General features: G+C 50.0%; 1 protein-coding gene across 2 annotated transcripts in view; it reads right to left on the bottom strand.

Moving 5' to 3' along the window:
• LOC119455403 (uncharacterized) overlaps positions 1 to 13,074 on the bottom strand; it is a 210,586-nt gene that overhangs the window by 134,099 nt on the left and 63,413 nt on the right. The gene's annotated exons all lie outside the window — the stretch shown is intronic.

The raw sequence follows: 13,074 nt of genomic DNA on the forward strand, positions 1-13,074 counted from the left end.
ATCACTTCACGATGGCACAAAACTTGAGACGCTGCACGGTACGCGGGCCGTGCGCGATGGAGCGGCAGCGCCGGAGTTGTTTATACGTTGTCGACCGGGACGATCGCCCGTCGCATGAAACGCTCAATTCATGTGGCACCGGCCATGACAGTGATTTTCAGGAACATCAACCGACTTGCGTTGCCTTTTATATTTTGTAGAACCATCGCGCGGTTCTGTCGCGTCTCAACTGCGCTGAATGAAACGGAAGTTCGTTAAAAGCGATAAATTCGTTACACGAGCATTGTGCGCGTCATATGTAGTTGGCAGCAATTCCTAATTGCGCCTATCACCAACAAAAGATAAGGAGACGTGTTTGTCACTAATTTTAAAACGCTGCAGCAGGATGAAGACGACGGTTGTGCCTCTGCATCGTTCTAGTCCATGTTCCGCCGTTTTATAATTATAGTGACAGTTCGAACCAACTATAAGCCACAACAAGGATTCTCAACAAATGTCTGCGTTTGTCCCTTCTTTCGCTCGTTCTCGATTTACCTTGCACGAAGGCTCGCAGAGAGGCTGGTCCTACGTCATGTGACCCAGCGCTGAGGATTCTGATGCGGTTCCTAGCCGCCGGATCGCAGCTTTCACACACTTCGGTTGTACTCTCTTCTGCGTCCCCGCTCGCCAAACATTCCAGTACACCACGTGGACGGCGCCACAGAGAGTTTTAGCTTCGTAAATTCTTACCGTTTGCGGATTACCGGGTTACCGGAGCTGTGGACGGCAATAGCAAAGCTGGTAGCGCATCTTGTGACGCTTTGTCCGACTACAATGCGTTTGAAAAACTTTTGAGTCGCGTGAGCGCTCTCGCCGAACGAAATAGTAAAAGGTTAACGATTGCGCCGCTACCAACACTTACACTAGTAATTAAGTTGAATATGGTTAGGTCAGCGCGGTAGCTGCAGTATTATTTTCTTTTATCGATCTCTCTGGGTAAACTATGCGTCGCAGGATGGGGCTACCAGCGCTGTCGATGCCGTCCACCCCTCGGTATCCCGGTAACTATAACACCAGCTAACACTCTCTAATGTCTGCTGGTATTTAGTGCGGTGCTCGTTTCTTGCTGTTGGAAGAAACAGTGGCGCCCGCACGCAATGACGTAGACAGTTGTTTGCACCGGGATCGCCCTCGACGCGTTAGCAAGAAGTACATCGCTATTCAATCCAAGGCCTTCGAGCGAGCGCAAGTCACGATTCCTGGCGACGCCCAAGCGGCTCACGTGACTGTCGCCGTTTGCAAAAGCGTTCCTTCACTTGCGTCACGGCGACTGCATATTCGCCATCCAGGTTCTGCTCAAACAACTACAGGTCAAATAAAGCGTGTGTCTGCTCAGTTGCTCAACGACGTCTGACAACATTGGCGCGATGAAGGGCTCAATATTTACTATACTGGCCTCTTCGGTTGTTGCGAACTCAACACCTGAGGCTATACACGCACAGCGGTAAGTCGCGATTCGCCTTGCATTTCAGTCACGCAAACTCAAAATATGTTGACTGTGCATTATGAAGGGATTTGTGTCGTCACGCTAGGCTATAAGATAGGGAAAAGTGCATGGAGGCCGAGCTTTGGCCTAATTTTGGTTGCACCGGCCTTTATCCAAAGTACACGAGTAATTCGTATGTCTATTCCGTTTCTAGAGAGAGAGAGAGAGAGAGAGAGAGAGAGAGAGAGAGAGAGAGTGTGTGTGTGTGTGTGTGTGTGTGTGTGTGTGTGTGTGTGTGTGTGTGTGTGTGTGTGTGTGTGCGTGCGTGCGTGCGTGCGTGCGTGCGTGCGTGCGTGCGTGCGTGTGCGTGCGTGCGTGCGTGCGTGCATGCGTGCGTGCGGGCGTGTGCGCGCGCGTGTGTGTGTGTGTGTGTGTGTGAGTTGAGGCCGAGCTGTGGTGCCTTCAGCGACAATAACGCTGGTTTCGACGAGAGTCGGAAGCACGGACCTCTCGAAAGGTTTCGGAAGCACCACGCGCCGCCCTCCTGCCACGTGATGCTCGCCCGCGAGTGACCGCGGCCCTGATCGCGCTCGCCGTTTCGTTTCGCAACGAACGCGCCGCGGCCGTCGCACCCTGCAGGGGCCGATCTGTCGTGGCGCGTCAGCGGGCGGACCGAGGGTCCCCGCGTTGGTGCAAGGGAGGCGGCGGCGGCGGCGGCAATGGGGGTCAAAAGTGACAGGACCGGCCTCGGCGCGCACGCTGTCGCCGCGAACAAGATGCGTCAAAAGGGGAGGCAGCAAGAAAAAGCGGAAGGGAGCGCGCCTTTTTTTGAAAAGCGAGCGCGAGAGCCAGATGAACGGCTGCCGCGGTGCAATGGCTGAGGGCATGATCGGCACCAACGGCATCGCCCCCCCCCTCATCTTTTGGCACGGTCCACCCGCGGGGCGCGCCTCTCTCCATCTCGCATCTCCTCGTCTCGGAGGAGAGTCCACGCGATACCGGCGAGATGCGCGCGCGCGCGCGCGCGTGTTTGTGTGTGCGTGTGTGCGCGCGCCGTCATTACCGCAGCTAGCACGAGGAGGCGGCTGCGAAGAAGAGAGCATCGGCGGTCGGTCGGAGGCCCCTAGCGAGGCCCGACCGCCCTCTCGGCGCCCTGGGGAGAGCAATGCGCTGCCCCAGGAATCTGCAATTACCATAATAGTGCCTCCAACGATGCCCAGGCCTGCGGCTCGGCATCCACTCCCAGTGATTAGAATTCCTTCGGTAAATATGGCCACCTCGGGGCAGGAGGAGGGAGAGCGGGATCCGTCCTCCTCCTCGCCCGACCTGAGCCGACGAGGCCTCTGCGCACGTGGCACACATTGACTTGTAAACGCCAGGGCCCCGCCGCTGCATGCATTCGGCATGAACGCCGCGGTCGTTGTGACGGCGGCCTTCTCCGCAAGGCGCCGGTGTACACGCGGGACACTTCACGTGTTCGTGCCTCTTCCGAGCTGTATTCGAGATCGTCATCCAGCTAACGAGCCGGCCAAACCAACGCCTTACTGAACTCGTCCGCACTGCGCGTGCGCGGTGGCGAACTGCGTGGATAATGCGTGTACAGCCTGTGTCACATATGCTTGACCCAAACACGCATTGCGCACCTTCCTTGCTTCTGCTGCAGAGGTACACTGGTGATTTCTGGTTGGCGTACCTTGCCTTGAATGGCTAATTAATGCGCGCCTTCCTTCCAAAGCATTCGATGTTTGCTCGTTACATCCCGTGTTTGTTAAAGCCGCTAGAGATGTGTCTTCGTTGTTCCGGTTTAGTCTGAAGGCGGCTGTGCGCCAGCGCGACCTGGCGTTGACGGGGAGCGCACGCGGGATGCACACTAGATGTACCATTCGATTCGCACAGATCGGTGTCATTTCCGTGATGGCGCAGAACCAGTACGGCACCTCCTGCACGACGAAACCCTGCACTGCATAATACACCCCATCCTCCCGCAAGAGCGGGGGAGTGTTATGAATATGGTATGCACGAAGCCTGCGCTCTGGATGGAACGAATGGCGACGTGTAGACGACGACCTCACGTTGCAGTGGTGAAACTAATAGCGAGGTGAAGCACCTTCTGAACTATAGTTTAGGTATCGCAGGAGAAAACATGGCGGCCATGACGTGTTTCCGGCTCGCGATTGGTTCCGGCTCCCGCAGTCAGTAAAAGCAAATCCTTCGAGATCCGCATGATGTTACTCAGAGGAAACCTCCTGCAGGCAAACGGGAGCAATCAGGAGGGTCCAGGCCCAATTTACTTTTTTCTTCTGTACGATATGCGACTACCTACACTTGCGAGATGTTCGAAGTCATTCACACAATTCTTGAAGGAAAAACTCTCCGCGCGAGTCACTGTAGTGCAAAGGAGTTGCAGTACGCAGTTAAAGCAATGCTCGTGCTACTATGCGTTTACTATACGTTTGAGGCGTAAACAGCGCGCGCAAAGTCACGTGACACGTGGTAGTCGATGGTGCCCCCCCCCCCCCCCCACACACTTTCCTTAACGGGGACAGCATAACGCTCGTAATTCGCAATTAAGCAATTTACTAAGTACCTGTTACGCGGCTTACAGACTGTCGTTGTAGGTACTAAGCAATTTGCATTCGTCACAAATCCATGGTACCGTTAACAATTAGCTGAAGAAACAGTCTGTGTTGTTCTACACTTTGTTTCACATGCACGTTTACAACGCGAGCGTGCATTTATCTACACAATGAGATAGATAGATAGATAGATAGATAGATAGATAGATAGATAGATAGATAGATAGATAGATAGATAGATAGATAGAATTACGGATAGGGTAGGGAGGAAACAGAGCTCGTCCAAACATGTCTGCGTGACCTTGCGTTTTATTATTATTATTTCGCTATAAACATTCCATGATGTCACATCGACAAGGCCGAACGTCAACGCCCTTGTCAAGTTTGTTCCTATATACGCTCCTGGACTGTGCAAGAGGAAGTAACAATATCCACCTCTCGAAGAGGCCCTCACTTCAGTCTCGCAGTCTCGATACAGATTCCGCTTTTACTCGCGAAGTGGGAAACAGTACGAGACACTATACTTGCGAGTCGAAGGTTACAGGATGCTCCGCCCACCACTCACGGCGCAAATCGCGCAAAGGCTCCTTCGACACGTGCGGGCAGAGGGGACACAAGAGGCCACAGACCCTCGGCATTCCTATGTACACCAGCGGCGCCAACAGCCCGACACGAAACGAGCGGCCTATAGCTGGACGAAGCGAGCGAGTGAGATGCACGGCAGGTGGTGTTTAGAACTTACGAAATTAACCTGGAACGGGCGCGTGGCGTGGTTGGCGAGTGCGCGCGCCAGGACTGGAGAGACACATTCCGAGTCGACGCGTCCGCCCGCAGAGGCGATGATTCCACGCGCACACGAGCCTTCATTTCCCTCGTGCACTTCGCACGCGAGTCGGTATTCAAGCGAACCCCCGGGAACACGCCAAAGATCCATCCACGCGAGCACCGTGTTTTCCGCCCCGAGCGCGCATCCATCTATCTGGACACGATATCCGAGATAACAACAGAGCAGAGTCGTCCGCGCGACACCCTATCCAGGGCAGATGGCTCGATCACTTCGTGATCCGTAATTAGCCGCGGAAAAAGCCGATTCTTGGCACTCCAAGCATAGACGGAATAACAGAGGCATGCAGGATTGCCGCTTTCGGAAGAGCGAGGCACATGGAGACTGCACGGTAAATTTTGTTCTTCAATGTGAAGCATTTTTTGCCTCATTGCAGACACCTTGCGGTAGGTGTACAGTCGAACTCGGATATATCGAACCTGAAGGGGATCACAAAAAGTTCGATGTATAGGTAATTCGACATATCAAATAAAACTTTTATAGAAAGATTTTCAAGGGTATTTCACTGCTGTTCGTTATACACAACAATTCGTTATATGTGGGTTCGGTATTTCCGGGTTCGACTATATACATGCAGGTAGGCAGGCAGGTACGTTCCTTGTCTCGCCTCGTTCCGGACCTCCTCAATATAACGAAATGCGTTGCAGAAGGTGGTATCGATCCTCTGTCTTCCAGCAGTGCAGCAGCTTGGTGCTCTATAACCACTATAGGCCGCGATCAGTCGCATACTCCCCGCGGTCAGAGCCAACCGGCTCCCCGAGACGTTTGGCGGGTGCGTCAGATACGGATAGGCTGTTTTAGAATAGCGGGACCCCAAAGATAAGGGGCCCCTAACGATTAGCGCCCCGCCACAGCGCATGCGCCGAACCCGCACGGTATGTTTGGGTTTGTGGTTTCGCACGTCCCTATATAACGCTGCGTTTCAAGCGTGGGTGCCCCAAACGCCCCGCATCTGCTTTGCGTCATCTCAACATCTCAAAAACGCGTCAACGCCTCCTCATTGAAAATAATACCGTCGGGTACAATTTTCATCCCGTGAAATATTACGCATGACATTATTTCGTTTTTATTCCCCTCTGGCATTATGTTTTCATTTTCCTTCCGCGTACAGGAAGGGCGCTGCATGCAATCGCGTGAACGATAACGCAAGCCGGGGGGACCCCTATTCTAAAAGCACCTTCCCGGCGGGACAGACCCTGAACGCAAAGTGGTCTCTTCTTGTTGGGGCACCCTCTATAGACGCCTACTCTAAAATTGTCTCATTTCTCGAGTCCTATCTCTCGAGGGGCAGCTAGCGCTTTCTTATACACTGTGTTAGACTGCACAGCCTTCGGGATCGGCGCACATTTCACAGGTCTTACCTCGCAGCAGCTCACGCTGCGTAGACGCTGTGCGGCATTGTATAAGCTATAGCCTTCGTGATCGGCCCAGGTCAAAATGGTATTTAACGTTTCCTCGCAGGAGTACGAATTGCCTTGTCGCTCGCAATTATTACTACTGTCACGTGATTTATTTACGTGTAAACGTCCAGAAACGGCGAGAAACGTCAGGTGAACGTCAAGAAGCGACGGGGCGACAAGCAGCCCAAAATCCAGGCAAGCGCAAGCTCGGGGCGCGTGGGTATACCACCAACACTGTGGCTTGCTTGCTGACTGCTTCGTCGTCGTCTTGTCTTCTTCATTACACTATTATTATTTTTTACGAACCGTACACCACATGAGGTGTAGATATAGGTGCATACTATTGTACATAACACTTAATATGGCAAATCAGCCCTGCGGAATACCACAAGGTGGAGAAAGGTACTTAAAGGCAAAATTGTCATCCAGCCGAATGTAGCACGGGGGCTGCAAAGCTTCGCAGTTGCGGAAAAATCCCGTCCCGGTCCGGGATTCGAACCTGGGACCAACGCCTTTCCGTGCTTCGAATTGTCAATTAGTTCGCCCTCGCGCTGCGATCTGCTAGCCATCCCGGTTAGCTCAGATGGTAGAGCGACCACCCCGGAAAGGCGTTGGTCCCGGGTTCGAATCCCCGACCAGGACGAACTTTTTCCGCAACTACGAAACTTTCTGAAAAAAAAAAAAAAAAAAAACGCATGGGTTTCCTTTGTAGCTTCGTGGTATACGGTCGGGGGTGGATGATAACTTTCTCGTTCATATAACTGACACTTCATCGCGGGTGACGTCACAATCCATGTTTCGCTTACGCCCGTCCAGTATCTACGCAGAACCCAACAACCGGCATGTCGATAAGTTCGCGCCGAACGGCCAGAGTTGAAACGACATTGGCGTCGTACGGTCGCCGTCACCGTCGTCGTCTTGCTGGTGTCGTAGCGCACTCGCTCGCGTCACACGCACAACACAAACTGCTCGGCTCGCTCAAACGCGCTTGTCCACATGGTGACGCTTTGCGGAATCCCAAGCGATGCTGGATATCCAGCTACCCGCAAAATGCTTCGCACATAACATCTTATTCCCACAGTGCGTGCGATGCGCGCACGCACGCAGTAACATTTTATTGAATTCATTCTGTCGCAATCGAGCCTGAACGAGGTTGTTGCTCCTCGTTGTGGTGTATAGCCGGCGTGGTCTACCAGCGTGGTGCTTAGTATCTGCTTAGTATAGCCGGCGTGGTGTACCAGCCGGCGTGTATAGCCCCTTCAGTCACGAATTATGATAGACTTTCGATAAATGTATGAAATTTACAAATATTTATGCCAAGGTACTGCATGCTCCATTGAAAGCAAATCTAGGTAGTGGAAGGACTCCTTGTGCATATTATGATGACTCATTATAATTATAGAGTTATCGAATATCTGCTTAGTGATCAGTCAGTCATACTACGTTTCTTCATAAAATAAATTTAGTAAACCGCTCGAATTACATACACAATTTAATTATTCGCTGCAAGCATTACTAGAAAGGAAAAAAAAAGTTATTTCACAGCTGCTACCAAACCGCTTCACGTCGAACAGCCCGTCAAACACGGTAGTGCCTTCACCAAAGCGGTCGTCTATAGTGACACATTGCACTAAGAAATAAAATGGAGGTGCGTTAGGGTAAGCGGAATTTTCAAGTTACTATAAGCTTAATGTTCGCGATCTATTCCTTGACACCACTGCAGAGAAATTGCGAAAATAAGTCGCGTACACAAATGTGTACGCCGTGACTGAAGGGGATAGGGACATTTGCTTTTCACGCGCATTCATAAATGCCATCGTTAGCGTACGATATACTTATCATACTTAAGCATTAACAAACGTAGTGGAACACTCTTCGTTCGCTTGTACTTCTGCTATACAAGTTTCAGTACATTTCACATATATTACGACGCGTAACGGTATATATGTATAAAACATGTAATGCATTCTTTTCTTTCTACAATATAACGATTCGATTGGAAGGGGATGGGCCAAGAATTGGGTCATTGGATGTTCAGTTAAAATTTTTTTTCTAAAAGAAAGGCTCTAGAAAGGTGTAATTGCGAATAAAATAGTTTTGTGCAATTGCGTGCTTGTTGATGTTTTTTTTTTTCTTTCGAGCGCAGCTCTAACGCGCCTGTTCCTGAGTTGAGCGTCGACGTCCCTTGGCGTAACCGAGCGAACGAGCACAGCGAAGGATGAAAGAGCGCACGTGGAGCGCAGCAGGGGATGAAAGAGAGCGATAGAAATGAGAGCTCGAGGCGGAAAGCGGAGGAGGAGGGTATGACGAACGCGTGAGAAGAAAAGCGTAGTGCCGCGCAAGACACGTTCTGTGGCGACGATCACTACGAGATGGCGCCAGAGTATAGCGCGCCGTCGTCTGTTCACCGATGGCATGCGGCGAGCGCGTCCAACGATACCATATAAGGAAACAAAGCGCTACATGAGCAGAGGTCTGTCTGCGGCGGCTGCTGTGAATCGCGCCCACGCGTCATTAACGCGCTGCCTCTCGCGATCTCCCGATTAGCGAGGCAGTCGCGCCACACTTCGCTCCGTTTGCGACGTGCCGCACGAGACAGATTGTCCGCGCGCCGGCCAATATATCGCGAAATCAAAACAGCCAATATATCTCGAAATGAAAACAACTGTAGAGCGGCGCTCAAATTTCGCATTCAGGAGTATCGTAATCGTCGGTGAACTTTTTCTCTCCCCTCTTCACTCATGCCTGAGTAACGTACGTATTCGGGAAAGCAGGCTCTAAAGATGCCTACCTTCAATTTGTTTTCTACATATGTAAAACGACAAAATACATTCAAGGCCCACTCGTGCCTGCATACAAAAAGCCACCACTTCTATACACGTTTAAAGTGGATTACACGCCCCTTAAGGCGGCTCAACGACGAATTAGCTCGCATCCGATGTCGCGCAGCTATAAACAGGAAGCGGGATCGAAAAGTTCAGCGACGACGACACCGTTCAGTCGGCACGGGGACCGCACGTGTGAAACCGGTTTCGGAGAAGTGAAACCTTGTCTAAAACAGCACCGGCGGGTCTCGCGAGATACGCTTGCAGATAGTTTGCGAACAGGGCAGCTGCGCTGGTCGGCATTCCGCACAAGGCGCGTGCCGAAGGCAGCGAGTTTGAAGGGACACCGAGTATAAACACTAAATTAGTTTAAACTGATAAGGTGTCCTTTCGAAACTCGTTAGCTCATGGAAACTCGTTAACGTCAAGGAAGATTGCGTTTGTTACAAACGATGAAATGTTGCTTCAGTTGACACTTGTGAGCGCCAAGTGTGGAATTCATTGTTTTAGCACGTATAAATGATCATCTCTTCGTCTTCAAGTTCGGTCGTTCACGCGATTTAAAAAATAACCGCTCGGTCGTCTTCCGTCTCTCATGGTAAGCAATGAATTGATCATTGGTTTGCCGAACTGTCCACAACTAAAAACTCGCTGCACCGTATCGTAAATGCTGCTGTAGGCTGTACGTTAAGCTTCTCGTGCTTTCTGTAGGGTTAAATGAGTACTCCATGACAGTTTAAACGTCTCATTTCTTAGAATTCATACACGACGCGGTAGCCCAGTGGATATGGCGTAAACTCTGTTGAGCTCGAGGTCGCGGGTGCCAACCCGGTGGCATTTCGAAGGGGGCGAAATGCAAGAACGTACTTCGTGTACACAAGATTTAGGTGCACGTTAAAGAACCGCAGGTGATCAAAATTAATCCCGAGTCCCCCACTACGGCATGCTTCATAATCAGGTCGTAGCACTGGTACATAAATGGTACATAAACCCTCCAATTTTATTAACTTCGAAACTTTCTAAATCCGAAAGAAAAAATACTCGTAAGCGTCAGAACGCTGTAAATAATTTAAGAAACACTGCTTTCTATGAGCACGTTAATTGCAGTAGTGGGTGAATGATTACTTCACGATACACGACCGAAACGCGCGCAGTACTTTTGTTTATTATTTTATGAGCAATGTCACCATGTACTACCTAAACGTTTCTCTGTGTAAGTACGTCACAGAAATGTCGATGACGCAGGTGTGGCATATCGAGACTAACTACATAGTTTCGAATTAAAACATCTCATTATAGTCTTTTACAACCATCGTAGTCGATAGGTATCGCCATTTTATGTGCGGTAAACGCGTGGTACAGGGTTTCTAAGGCTTCGAACATGTAGTATGCGTCAAAAGTCATTAAAATAATGCTACATTCGCAAAGACACCTGATGTGTCCTATACACACCTCACAGTGGCCCTCCGCCCTCTCCGCGATCTCCTTCAAAACAGCTTGTTTGTGTCGTGAAATTCCTGCCCTACTACTGTCACATTCGTTACTGCCGCCGATAGGGGGCACTAGCAGTTAGGAAGACACTACCAGAGGCCGCACCATTAAGCGACATTTATAAAGCGTTACTAACAATATCGCGCAGAAAGAAAAAAAGAAGAAAGCTTACGACGGTGAAAGGCACATCTATACGACAAGAAAAAGGTAACTAATTTTCCTAAACGCAATTTATCAGACAGCTGAGCGCATCACGCACTTCGTGAAAGGGGATCCGCAGGTGCGTGCAAGGATTGCAAGTAATATAGAGCTAGGAAGTAAAAAAACAACAACAACAACAACTCATGCAAACGCGTCGGACCGGTTTCGTGCACGATCGTGAAGCTCTCGGCCAAGTGTTTTTGGACTGCGCCATTCTGCGCCGCTAGCGAATTCATCATATAGATTCTTACATAGCTCTTCTAGAATATATATAGCCCGCTTTCATGAGCTTCCCCAGCGCCATGCACTGCGCATGCGCGCATTATGACACCAGACGGCTTGGCGCTGAGGAGGACCACAACGAGAGGAGAAGGGGTAAGGAAACGTGCGGTCTATATAGACCTTTCCATCGGGGCAAGAGAACACCTCCCTGCTTGTCTACATGCGAAGATCACGGGCTGCCACTGTCCCTGGTACTTTTCAGCAGATGCTCACGTGGGCTCTCCACAGTTCAGAGGGCTTAACGTCAAGTTCATATAGAGACCGCATCTAGACGAAAAAAAATAATAATAAACTACATATGCGGAGTTTCGTGGATAATAATTAAGTGGTCGATATAACTATGAGGCTTCAAAAAGGCATCGAAAGTAGTCCCATCGAAGCGTTCTGACGGTTGCATGGGCCCAGTGGTTACGACGTTGTGCTTCTGACCACGAGGTCATTTGTTTGGGGGCTATAGAATTACGTTGTATTTCGCCAGGTGATTTCGCATTATCGCTTTCATTCAACTTCGCTAATCTTACACCAAGCGTTTCAAGGATCTATTCCTCTCAAGGCAGCTTTTTCGCAGAACTTCATCACACAAAAAAAGAGCAAAACAAAACAAAAAGAAAGAAAGGCATGCAGCCGAGCTCACGCGAACGCTCACTTTCTATACGGCGACGCACCGCATCATAACAGCGAGACGAGTCGACTTGAAAGAGCAATCACGGTCTCGCAGCAACGGATGCATAATGCATGCAACACACATACATAATCAACGTAGACAACTTTCCATCTTCCGCACCGAGGTGGAACCGGGCGAAGCGCATAATGGCGTCACAACAACAATCAGGCCTCTTGCATGCACCTCTCCAAGCGGCAAGTTTCTAAAGGACGCAGATCCCGGGGACGTCGTTTCGCTCAGCGCAGGGCACGGTCTACACGTATACACTACACTATACAGCCAGCATAGCTCGACACTGGACTCGGCAAATTGAATGCGGCGTCTGAAGCAAGCTTGAACAACGCGCTGCAGCACAGCACGCGGGTACTGACACGCATACACGCACGTATCACCAGCAAAAAAAAAAAAAAAAAAAAAAAAAAAAAAAAAAAAAAAAAAAAAATTAAACGCGAACAACTGATCGGAACGCCTGTTACGCGTAATTGTACATGGCAGTGCGCGACGTGTAATAACGCTCGGTAGCCGGTTTCGAGGCATGACAATGTCTCAAGTGTACGCTTCGAAGTCTGAATTAAGCAACTGCTTCATATACAGGTAAACCTGGGGACGGAGTTGGAAGTATATAGTTATAGCTATACTTCCAAAGGTTCCAGTTGCCGTTTCAGTTACTTTCTCAACAAAACGTCGTTTTATGCATCGAAGTCCAAAAGTAACTGGAACGTCAATGCATGTCAACGCATATCTCGAAACTGGTGTCATCCTGAGAATTCGTTCCAAGTGGATCCATCACCTTGCGAACTCCGCGGCTAGAATTTGTAAATTGCAATATAGGCCATAAGGTAATTAGTTAAAAACTTAATTAACGGATTTTTGTTAATCAGTCGATTACGTATTTAAATTTTGTGTGCAAGTGATGTCCGCCTCTTCGAGTAGACCAGCTCATGAGCTAGAATTGTGCTATCTTCCGCAGGCAACTTTAACAAAATTTTGAAAGTGTTCGCTGAAACACTCAGTATGTCTGCATAGCAAGACGCTCGATGCCAGACGTGAAATCTAGCGGCAGCGTTTTATACTGCTTTAAGGAAAGCAGAACCTGCGCGCGCGATCTCGTGAAGCCACGAACGAAGCGGGAAGAAGTCTTACTGCAATGAGCAACTATGTTCTACTTATTTTGACATACGCATATGTCGACAGCGACACGATGTTCATAGACGCAGTGTTTATCTGATTTCTGTCTCCGCCGCCATGTGCAACACAAGGACCGAGAGACTCCACTGCATTCAACACAGCGTCGTATAGGATGCACGTCGACACCCGAGTACATGT

The sequence above is a fragment of the Dermacentor silvarum genome, chromosome 6 (assembly GCF_013339745.2).
Source record: "Dermacentor silvarum isolate Dsil-2018 chromosome 6, BIME_Dsil_1.4, whole genome shotgun sequence".
In the NCBI taxonomy this organism is placed as follows: Eukaryota; Metazoa; Arthropoda; class Arachnida; order Ixodida; family Ixodidae; genus Dermacentor; species Dermacentor silvarum.